Below are 12,465 nucleotides of genomic sequence, written 5' to 3'. Positions count from 1 at the left end.
CCACTCCAATTCGCATACTGCCCCAACAGATCATGCAATCTCAATCGCACTCCACACTGCTCTTTCCCACCTGGACAAAAGGAACACCTATGTGAGAATGGTGTTCATTGACTACAGCTCAGCATTCAACACCATAGTACCCTCAAAGTTCATCACTAAGCTAAGGACCCTGGGACTAAACACCTTCCTCTGCAACTGGATCCTGGACTTCCTGACAGGCTGCCCACAGGTGGTAAGGGTAGGTAACAACACATCTGCTACACTCATCCTCAACACGGGGGCCACTCAGGGGTGCGTGCTCAGTCCCCTCCTGTACTCTCCGTTGACACATGACTGCGTGGCCAAGCATGACTCCAACATCATCATAAAGTTTGCTGACGCCTGATCACCGACAACGATGAGACAGCCTATAGGGAGGTTAGAAACCTGCCAGCGTGGTGCCAGGACAACAACCTCTCCCTTAATGTGAGCAAGACAAAGGAGCTGATCGTGGACTACAGGAAAAGGAGGTCCGAACACATATCCATTCACATCGACAGGGCTGTAGTGGAGCGGCTTGAGATTTTCAAGTTCCTTGTTGTCCAAATCGCCAACAAACTATCATGGTCCAAACACACCACAACAGTCGTGAAGAGGAGACGACAACACCTTTCCCCCTAAAATATTTGGCATGGGTCCCCAGATCCTCAAAATGTTCTACAGCTGCACCATCGAGACCATCCTGACTGGTTGCGTCACCATCTGGTATGGCGGCATCCGGGCGCTACAGAGGGTAGTGCGTACGGCCCAGTACATCACTGGGGCCAAGCTTCCTGCCATCCAGGACCTCTATACCAGACGGTGTCAGAGGAAGGCCCAAACAATTGTCAATGACCCAAGTCATAGACTGCTCACTCTGCTACCGCACGGCAAGTGGTACCGGAATGCCAAGTCTAGGTCCAAAAGGCTCCTTAAAGGCTTCTACCCCCAAGCCATAAGACTGCTGGACAATTCATCAAATGGCCACCAGACTATTTACATTGACCCCCTCCTTGTTTTTACACTGCTGCTACTCGCTGTTTATTATCTATCACTTTACCCCTACCTACATGTACAAATTACCCCGACTAACCTGTACCCCAGCACATTGACTTGGTACCGGTACCCTTATATATAGCCTTGTTATTTTATTGGGTTACTTTTGACTTTATTTAGTAAATATTTTCTTAACCCTATTTCTTGAACTGCATTGTTGGTTAAGGGTTTGTCAGTAGAGAGAAGGGAGGGCCAGAACAGACATTTGGGAAAGAGTTGGTGAAGTGGTAAGAGGATGATAGCAGTGTCGGTTATGTTATGTGTGATGATTGTGAGGTGCTATACAAATTCAACAGTCACAAGATCGGACTTCAAATAGGCCAATGACAGGCCAAGGGAACTGTAGCCTACTGTTCAGATGGGTAAAATGGAAACTGAAATCTGGACACTGACTGTAGGTCTATAACCTCTCACATTGCCTTAACATTAACTCCTGCAGAATTAAAAGCAGAAACATATTTAAAACCAGGCAAAAAAAGAATCCTGCAACACCTGTCAAATCGTCCTGCCTTCTCTTAACTAACCTATGTTCTATACTAGCAGGTTATATCACATAAATACATCCTGCCTTCTCTTAACTAACCTATGTTCTATACTAGCAGGTTATATCACATAAATACATCCTGCCTTCTCTTAACTAACCTATGTTCTATATTAGCAGATTATATCACGTAAATACATCCTGCCTTCTCTTAACTAACCTATGTTCTATATTAGTAGTTTATATCACATAAATACATCCTGCCTTCTCTTAACTAACCTATGTTCTATATTAGCAGGTTATATCAAATAAATACATCCTGCCTTCTCTTAACTAACCTATGTTCTATATTAGTAGTTTATATCACATAAATACATCCTGCCTTCTCTTAACTAACCTATGTTCTATATTAGCAGGTTATATCACATAAATACATCCTGCCTTCTCTTAACTAACCTATCACATAAATACATCCTGCCTTCTCTTAACTAACCTATCACATAAATACAGTGGGGCAAAAAAGTATTTAGTCAGCCACCAATTGTGCAAGTTCTCCCACTTAAAAAGATGAGAGGCCTGTAATTTTCATCATAGGTACACTTCAACTATGACAGACAAAATGAGAAAACCCCAGAAAATCACATTGTAGGATTTTTAATGAATTTATTTGCAAATTATGGTGGAAAATAAGTATTTGGTGACCCACAAACAAGCAAGATTTCTGGCTCTCACAGACCTGTAACTTCTTATTTAAGAGGCTCCTCTGTCCTCCACTCATTACCTGTATTAATGGCACCTGTTTGAACTTGTTATCAGTATAAAAGACACCTGTCCACAACCTCAAACAGTCACACTCCAAACTCCACTATGGCCAAGACCAAAGAGCTGTCAAAGGACACCAGAAACAAAATTGTAGACCTGCACCAGGCTGGGAAGACTGAATCTGCAATAGGTAAGATCTGCATGGAGGAATGTGCCAAAATACCAGCAACAGTGTGTGAAACATTTGTGAAGACTTACAGAAAACATTTGACCTCTGTCATTGCCAACAAAGGGTATATAACAAAGTATTGAGATAAACTTTTGTTATTGACCAAATACTTATTTTCCACCATAATTTGCTAATAAATTCATTAAAAATCCTACAATGTGATTTTCTGGATTTTTTCCCCCTCCGGGCAGCCGAGCGGAAATGGAGGAAAACTCGCCTCCCTGCGGACCTGGCATCCTTTCACTCCCTCCTCTCTACATTTTCCTCTTCTCTCTCTGCTGCTAAAGCCACTTTCTACCACTCTAAATTCCAAGCATCTGCCTCTAACCCTAGGAAGCTCTTTGCCACCTTCTCCTCCCTCCTGAATCCTCCTCCCCCTCCCCCCCCCTCCTCCCTCTCTGCAGATGACTTCGTCAACCATTTTGAAAAGAAGGTCGACGACATCCGATCCTCGTTTGCTAAGTCAAACGACACCGCTGGTTCTGCTCACACTGCCCTACCCTGTGCTCTGACCTCTTTCTCCCCTCTCTCTCCAGATGAAATCTCGCGTCTTGTGACGGCCGGCCGCCCAACAACCTGCCCGCTTGACCCTATCCCCTCCTCTCTTCTCCAGACCATTTCCGGAGACCTTCTCCCTTACCTCACCTCGCTCATCAACTCATCCCTGACCGCTGGCTACGTCCCTTCCGTCTTCAAGAGAGCGAGAGTTGCACCCCTTCTGAAAAAACCTACACTCGATCCCTCCGATGTCAACAACTACAGACCAGTATCCCTTCTTTCTTTTCTCTCCAAAACTCTTGAACGTGCCGTCCTTGGCCAGCTCTCCCGCTATCTCTCTCAGAATGACCTTCTTGATCCAAATCAGTCAGGTTTCAAGACTAGTCATTCAACTGAGACTGCTCTTCTCTGTATCACGGAGGCGCTCCGCACTGCTAAAGCTAACTCTCTCTCCTCTGCTCTCATCCTTCTAGACCTATCAGCTGCCTTCGACACTGTGAACCATCAGATCCTCCTCTCCACCCTCTCCGAGTTGGGCATCTCCGGCGCGGCCCACGCTTCGATTGCGTCCTACCTGACAGGTCGCTCCTACCAGGTGGCGTGGCGAGAATCCGTCTCCACACCACGTGCTCTCACCACTGGTGTCCCCCAGGGCTCTGTTCTAGGCCCTCTCCTATTCTCGCTATACACCAAGTCACTTGGCTCTGTCATAACCTCACATGGTCTCTCCTATCATTGCTATGCAGACGACACACAATTAATCTTCTCCTTTCCCCTTCTGATGACCAGGTGGCGAATCGCATCTCTGCATGTCTGGCAGACATATCAGTGTGGATGACGGATCACCACCTCAAGCTGAACCTCGGCAAGACGGAGCTGCTCTTCCTCCCGGGGAAGGACTGCCCGTTCCATGATCTCGCCATCACGGTTGACAACTCCATTGTGTCCTCCTCCCAGAGCGCTAAGAACCTTGGCGTGATCCTGGACAACACCCTGTCGTTCTCAACTAACATCAAGGCGGTGGCCCGTTCCTGTAGGTTCATGCTCTACAACATCCGCAGAGTACGACCCTGCCTCACACAGGAAGCGGCGCAGGTCCTAATCCAGGCACTTGTCATCTCCCGTCTGGATTACTGCAACTCGCTGTTGGCTGGGCTCCCTGCCTGTGCCATTAAACCCCTACAACTCATCCAGAACGCCGCAGCCCGTCTGGTGTTCAACCTTCCCAAGTTCTCTCACGTCACCCCGCTCCTCCGCTCTCTCCACTGGCTTCCAGTTGAAGCTCGCATCCGCTACAAGACCATGGTGCTTGCCTACGGAGCTGTGAGGGGAACGGCACCTCAGTACCTCCAGGCTCTGATCAGGCCCTACACCCAAACAAGGGCACTGCGTTCATCCACCTCTGGCCTGCTCGCCTCCCTACCACTGAGGAAGTACAGTTCCCGCTCAGCCCAGTCAAAACTGTTCGCTGCTCTGGCCCCCCAATGGTGGAACAAACTCCCTCACGACGCCAGGACAGCGGAGTCAATCACCACCTTCCGGAGACACCTGAAACCCCACCTCTTTAAGGAATACCTAGGATAGGATAAAGTAATCCCTCTCACCCCCCTTAAAAGATTTAGATGCACTACTGTTCCACTGGATGTCATAAGGTGAATGCACCAATTTGTAAGTCGCTCTGGATAAGAGCGTCTGCTAAATGACTTAAATGTAAATGTAAATGTAAATTTTGTCTGTCATAGTTGAAGTGTACCTATGATAAAAAGATGAGAGGCCTATAATTTTCAAGTGGGAGAACTTGCACAATTGGTGGCTGACTAAATACTTTTTTTTGCCCCACTGTACATCCTGCCTTCTCTTAACTAACCAATCACATATATACGTCCTGCCTTCTCTTAACTAACCTATCACATATATACGTCCTGCCTTCTCTTAACTAACCTATCACATATATACGTCCTGCCTTCTCTTAACTAACCTATCACATATATACGTCCTGCCTTCTCTTAACTAACCTATCACATATATACGTCCTGCCTTCTCTTAACTAACCTATCACATATATACGTCCTGCCTTCTCTTAACTAACCTATCACATATATACGTCCTGGCTTCTCTTAACTAACCTATCACATATATACGTCCTGCCTTCTCTTAACTAACCTATCACATATATACGTCCTGCCTTCTCTTAACTAACCTATCACATATATACGTCCTGCCTTCTCTTAACTAACCTATCACATATATACGGGTGGCAGATGGGTGCGGTTGTACAAACAGCTGACCCGCGCAGCACTAATAGTCATCACAGGTATGTTGGAAGCAAGACATTAAGCCACAGGTAGCTGCCAAAATAAAGGAAACAACGAACAAGTGTCTTAATAGGGTGTTGGGACACCATGAGCCAGAATAGCTTCTATGCACCTTGACATAGATTCTACACGTGTCTGGAACTCTATTGGAGGGACGCAACAACATTCTTCCACAAGAAATTCCATAATTTGGTGTTTTGTTGATGGAAAACTCTGTCTCAGGTGGAATCTCCCATAAGTGTTCAATTGGTGTGAGATGTGGTGACTGTGACGGCCATGGCTTATGGTTTGAGAGTTTTTCTGCTCATCAAACCATCAGTTACCACTTGTGCCCTGTGGATGGGGCATTGTCATCCTATGGGGGCATAGCCATGGTAGCCAAAACAATGGCCTGCCCGGCATTTTTATACATGACCCTAATGGGATGTTAATTGACTCAGGAGCCACACCTGTGTGGAATACACTTTCAATACACTTTGTATCCCTCATTTACTCAAGTGTTTCCATTATTTTGGCAGTTCCCTGTACATTGGCAGATGTTGAATTCCTCACAGTGCAATAGAGCCTCAGGTCAGGCATTAGCCTAAGTCTAACATTAGCCTAGGTCTAACATCAGGTATTTATTGATCTCAAGCTTAGAAACAAAGTGGGATATGTCACAACATGTTCCCTTTTGAAGACTAATCACTTAGTTTCTTTGATAGTCACAGAGAGACGGCCTGGGAATTATGTTGAGAAGCTAGGGCCAAAGTTACTTTTACAGTTTTTGTCCAGCACCGTTATATTTAATCCTAGAAAGGTATGTAGCCTAGGAGGGGGAGTACAGGGGGTCCTGGGCTGGATCCCAAATGGTTCACTATATAGTGCACTACCTTTGTCCAGGGACCACTCTGGTCAAAAGTAGTGCACTATATAAGGAATAGGATGCCATTTGGGCCACAGCCCTGGATGTATTAATGTCTTCCCTTGGCCTCCCAGGAGATTTTTCTCCAAGGAGAATTTCTCACTTTCCCAGACTCCACCCTCTGCAGGCTGGAATGGTGGGTCTTCCTGCGACCTGCTGGCACAGATTGAAGAATTGATAGTGGACTGATACACCGGGAAGGACCACGGGAGGGGACAAACCACTTCTGGCCTTTAACAAGACCACAATGCACTTCTCCTGGGGGCTATAAAGCGTGCCGGTCGGCAGGAGGAGGAGGTGGTAGGGGGAGGTGGAAGGGAGGAAAGGTCCACTGAGGGGAAGAGTGATTTCCTTGCTTGAGGGTGCTCTTCTGTGAAAGCATGAAGCTGAGCCAAGCAAGACATCTGTTAAATGTCTAAAGAACAACAAAGGGCCCAGCACTTGCAAGTCCTCCACTCTAAGGCCATCTATTTGAGGACTGAGGAGTGAGTCATTAAGGGAGGATCTGAATACTCACTCTCAAACTGGGCACCAGAAAGAAACAGGGGGAAAAGCAAGACAAGGATAGAACGAAACATCTGTTTGATTGGTGAGCCATCCGTTACACTGGTCCAATGTCTGACATGACCCAGAGGTCATGTTTCATGGTTATCTCATGACCCAGAGGTCATGTTTCATGGTTATCTCATGACCCAGAGGTCATGTTTCATGGTTATCTCATGACCCAGAGGTCATGTTTCATGGTTATCTCATGACCCAGAGGTCATGTTTCATGGTTATCTCATGTGGACACGAGGTAAAAGAGGCAGTCTTTCCAAGCTGGTCTTTCCTGGTAAAGGGTAAGTTAAAGAGGGCAGTGATGTCTCCCAGCCAGGTCCTTCCTTCCATCTTTTCTGCATCCACAGTGTGGGCATGGCCCTGTGTCCAGTCTGTAGACCCCCCAGTCTAGTACCACAAACAACCTGCAGCTCAGACAGCACATGCTGGATCCATCACTGGTCATGAATGGGCCCCAATGGAGCATGGACAGACAGGTCAACATGTCAGCGCCTAATCAAGACTGCAGCAGCAGCCCCTCTCATTGTGTGAATGGAGTGGGTGGAGTCGTCTGTGTGTGTGTGTGAGGGAAACCTGCCTGGGCATGCGGGTCGAGCAGGCGGCTCGAGGTGTTGATGTTGTTGAACGGTCTCTTCATTGTTTCTGTCACCTGTTGACTGACACCATCTGTAAAGACACACTGCTTTAGCTAAGGCAGCCGGTAGCTGGAGACCGGTGCACAACATGTTTCATATCAGATCTGCTGCTCAACAGCCCAGCTTCCTCTCCAAAAACAAATGACCTTTTTCACAACCCAAAACTATGTTTTGGAATTTGTTTCATTAGTCCATTGTTGACATAATCCCAAAATATTTTGCTTGTCAGCAATCAAGTTTTCAACATTTGTAATTTTCAAAATACAGAAATCATCCCTGTATGATGTATTATGCATCATACTGGGATCATTTTTGAAGGTTACATATTTTGAAAATGTGATTGTTGACAAGCAAAACATTTTGGGACTATTTTATTTATTTTTATTTTACCTTTATTTAACCAGGTAGGCAAGAGAACAAGTTCTCATTTACAATTGCGACCTGGCCAAGATAAAGCCAAGCAGTTCGACAGATACAACGACACAGAGTTACACATGGAGTAAAACAAACATACAGTCAATAATACAGTATAAACAAGTCTATATACAATGTGAGCAAATGAGGTGAGAAGGGAGGTAAAGGCAAAAAAGGCCATGGTGGCAAAGTAAATACAATATAGCAAGTAAAACACTGGAATGGTAGTTTTGCAATGGAAGAATGTGCAAAGTAGAAATAAAAATAATGGGGTGCAAAGGAGCAAAATAAATAAATAAATTAAATACAGTTGGGAAAGAGGTAGTTGTTTGGGCTAAATTATAGGTGGGCTATGTACAGGTGCAGTAATCTGTGAGCTGCTCTGACAGTTGGTGCTTAAAGCTAGTGAGGGAGATAAGTGTTTCCAGTTTCAGAGATTTTTGTAGTTCGTTCCAGTCATTGGCAGCAGAGAACTGGAAGGAGAGGCGGCCAAAGAAAGAATTGGTTTTGGGGGTGACTAGAGAGATATACCTGCTGGAGCGTGTGCTACAGGTGGGAGATGCTATGGTGACCAGCGAGCTGAGATAAGGGGGACTTTACCTAGCAGGGTCTTGTAGATGACATGGAGCCAGTGGGTTTGGCGACGAGTATGAAGCGAGGGCCAGCCAACGAGAGCGTACAGGTCGCAATGGTGGGTAGTATATGGGGCTTTGGTGACAAAACGGAATGCACTGTGATAGACTGCATCCAATTTGTTGAGTAGGGTATTGGAGGCTATTTTGTAAATGACATCGCCAAACTCGAGGATTGGTAGGATGGTCAGTTTTACAAGGGTATGTTTGGCAGCATGAGTGAAGGATGCTTTGTTGCGAAATAGGAAGCCAATTCTAGATTTAACTTTGGATTGGAGATGTTTGATATGGGTCTGGAAGGAGAGTTTACAGTCTAACCAGACACCTAAGTATTTGTAGTTGTCCACGTATTCTAAGTCAGAGCCGTCCAGATTAGTGATGTTGGACAGGCGGGTAGGTGCAGGTAGCGATCGGTTGAAGAGCATGCATTTAGTTTTACTTGTACTTAAGAGCAATTGGAGGCCACGGAAGGAGAGTTGTATGGCATTGAAGCTTGCCTGGAGGGTTGTTAACACAGTGTCCAAAGAAGGGCCAGAAGTATACAGAATGGTGTCTTCTGCGTAGAGGTGGATCAGAGACTCACCAGCAGCAAGAGCGACCTCATTGATGTATACAGAGAAGAGAGTCGGTCCAAGAATTGAACCCTGTGGCACCCCCATAGAGACTGCCAGAGGTCCGGAGAGCAGACCCTCCGATTTGACACACTGAACTCTATCAGAGAAGTAGTTGGTGAACCAGGCGAGGCAATCATTTGAGAAACCAAGGCTGTCGAGTCTGCCGATGAGGATGTGGTGATTGACAGAGTCGAAAGCCTTGGCCAGATCAATGAATACGGCTGCACAGTAATGTTTCTTATCGATGGCGGTTAAGATATCGTTTAGGACCTTGAGCGTGGCTGAGGTGCACCCATGACCAGCTCTGAAACCAGATTGCATAGCAGAGAAGGTATGGTGAGATTCGAAATGGTCGGTAATCTGTTTGTTGACTAGGCTTTTGAAGACCTTAGAAAGGCATGGTAGGATAGATATAGGTCTGTAGCAGTTTGGGTCAAGAGTGTCCCCCCCTTTGAAGAGGGGGATGACCGCAGCTGCTTTCCAATCTTTGGGAATCTCAGACGACACGAAAGAGAGGTTGAACAGGCTAGTAATAGGGGTGGCAACAATTTCGGCAGATAATTTTAGAAAGAAAGGGTCCAGATTGTCTAGCCCGGCTGATTTGTAGGGGTACAGATTTTGCAGCTCTTTCAGAACATCAGCTGAACGGATTTGGGAGAAGGAGAAATGGGGAAGGCTTGGGCGAGTTGCTGTTGGGGGTGCAGTGCTGTTGACCGGGGTAGGAGTAGCCAGGTGGAAAGCATGGCCAGCCATAGAAAAATGCTTATTGAAATTCTCAATTATGTTGGATTTATCAGTGGTGACAGTGTTTCCTATCTTCAGTGCAGTGGGCAGCTGGGAGGAGGTGTTCTTATTCTCCATGGACGTTACAGTGTCCCAGAACTTTTTTGAGTTAGTGTTGCAGGAAGCAAATTTCTGCTTGAAAAAGCTAGCCTTGGCTTTTCTAACTGCCTGTGTATAATGGTTTCTAGCTTCCCTGAACAGCTGCATATCACGGGGGCGGTTCGATGCTAATGCAGAACGCCATAGGATGTTTTTGTGTTGGTTAATGGCAGTCAGGTCTGGGGAGAACCAAGGGCTATATCTGTTCCTGGTTCTAAATTTCTTGAATGGGGCATGTTTATTTAAGATGGTTAGGAAGGCATTTAAAAAAAATATCCAGGCATCCTCTACTGACGGGATGAGATCAATATCCTTCCAGGATACCCCGGCCAGGTCGATTAGAAAGTGAAGTGAAGTGTTTCAGGGAGCGTTTTACAGTGATGAGTGGAGGTCGTTTGACCGCTGACCCATTACGGATGCAGGCAATGAGGCAGTGATCGCTGAGATCTTGGTTGAAGACAGCAGAGGTGTATTTAGAGGGGAAGTTGGTTAGGATGATATCTATGAGGGTGCCCGTGTTTAAGGCTTTGGGGAGGTACCTGGTAGGTTCATTGATAATTTGTGTGAGATTGAGGGCATCAAGTTTAGATTGTAGGATGGCTGGGGTGTTAAGCATGTTCCAGTTTAGGTCGCCTAGCAGCACGAGCTCTGAAGATAGATGGGGGGCAATCAGTTCACATATGGTGTCCAGAGCACAGCTGGGGGCAGAGGGTGGTCTATAGCAGGCGGCAACGGTGAGAGACTTGTTTTTAGAGAGGTGGATTTTTAAAAGTAGAAGTTCAAATTGTTTGGGTACAGACCTGGATAGTAGGACAGAACTCTGCAGGCTATCTTTGCAGTAGATTGCAACACCGCCCCCTTTGGCAGTTCTATCTTGTCTGAAAATGTTGTAGTTTGGAATTAAAATTTCAGAATTTTTGGTGGTCTTCCTAAACCAGGATTCAGACACAGCTAGAACATCTGGGTTGGCAGAGTGTGCTAAAGCAGTGAATAGAACAAACTTAGGGAGGATAGAATAGAACAAACTATGTCAACAATGGACAAATTAAAAAAATATAACATAGATTTTGGGTGTAATTTTCCTTAAAGTTGAAAAATGTAGAAGCACAAAGATATTTAGGAGCAGGTAATAAGCCGTTTTCTTTATAGTAATGGTGAAACAGTCATGAATCTGCGCTCAGTGTATTCTCCATGGCACTCAGGGGCTGCAGTACAGTGAAGTAATCATTGCAACCATTATCATCGGGGCAATTTTTTTCTAGGCGCACTGGTGCTACTAAATTATAATTCCAGGTCGCACAGCAAAACAGTTAGACACATATGCGAGTAAAATGGTCACACTGTAGTGCCCTGTATGCTATTGTGATGCACCTCCCTGAGATAGCGGGAGGTAGCACACCTGGATGAAATGCAGCCCATGTCATTCAAAGGTGTGGACAGAATGCAGACTGTGACCTGGGAATGATACTAGTAAAACTAAGATGATCTCCCAACTGAGCTTTTCCACCACTCTTAGTTTCTCCAAAAACAAGGAGAAAAGGGGAAATTTAGCAATCTCTCAGCATTGTGTCCGAGACTCGATCATTTCAGAGATCTGGAGGGCTTGGGAGCATGAATGGTGATGGTGCTGAGGGTTTGACATCATTAAGACCTGGATTCATTCGCATGGAAAATAACAAGAGACAATAAATATATTTTTGCATAAAGAGAGAAACAGAGGTAAAGAGAGAAACAGAGAGAGAGAGAGAAACAGAGAGGTAAGAGAGAGAAACAGAGAGGTAAGAGAGAGAAACAGAGAGGTAAGAGAGAGAAACAGAGAGGTAAGAGGGAGAAACAGAGAGGTAAGAGAGAGAAACAGAGAGAGAGAGAGAGAGAAACAGAGGTAGAGAGAGAAACAGAGGTAGAGAGAGAAACAGAGGTAGAGAGAGAAACAGAGAGGTAGAGAGAGAAACAGAGAGGTAGAGAGAGAAACAGAGCGGTAAGAGAGAGAAACAGAGCGGTAGAGAGAGAAACAGGGAGAGAGAGAGAAACAGAAAGGTAGAGAGAGAAACAGAGAGGTAAGAGAGAGAAACAGAGAGGTAAGAGAGAGAAACAGAGGTAGAGAGAGAAACAGAGAGAGAGAGAGAAACAGAGAGAGAGAGAGAAACAGAGGTAGAGAGAGAAACAGAGGTAGAGAGAGAGAAACAGAGAGAGAGAGAGAGAGAAACAGAGAGAGAGAACATAGTTTAGCAGCAGTTGTAGGAACCATGTGGTGGTTTAAAAGAGTTAACATTTCCTGCCAGGTTTCTTAGTGCTACTGTAGCTCCAGAAGCCCTGGGGGAATCTTCCAGTTTGGACTTTCCTTAGAGAAATGAGTGATCAATGGCTCTGAGTCTTTGTCCCAAATGGCACCCTATATTTAACCAGGGCCCACCACATATCTGGGAGGCAGACTAAGCCCCTGCCCATCTCCTTATCACCACCACAA

General features: G+C 45.7%; 1 protein-coding gene across 1 annotated transcript in view; it reads right to left on the bottom strand.

Annotated features, from left to right (window-relative positions):
- LOC135563834 (uncharacterized) overlaps nucleotides 1-12,465 on the bottom strand; it is a 31,428-nt gene that overhangs the window by 17,068 nt on the left and 1,895 nt on the right. The gene's annotated exons all lie outside the window — the stretch shown is intronic.

Source organism: Oncorhynchus nerka, linkage group LG22 (assembly GCF_034236695.1).
Source record: "Oncorhynchus nerka isolate Pitt River linkage group LG22, Oner_Uvic_2.0, whole genome shotgun sequence".
Lineage (NCBI taxonomy): Eukaryota > Metazoa > Chordata > Actinopteri > Salmoniformes > Salmonidae > Oncorhynchus > Oncorhynchus nerka.
The sequence above is the reverse complement of the archived record's forward strand: the minus strand, read 5'-3'. Positions and strand labels throughout refer to the sequence as shown.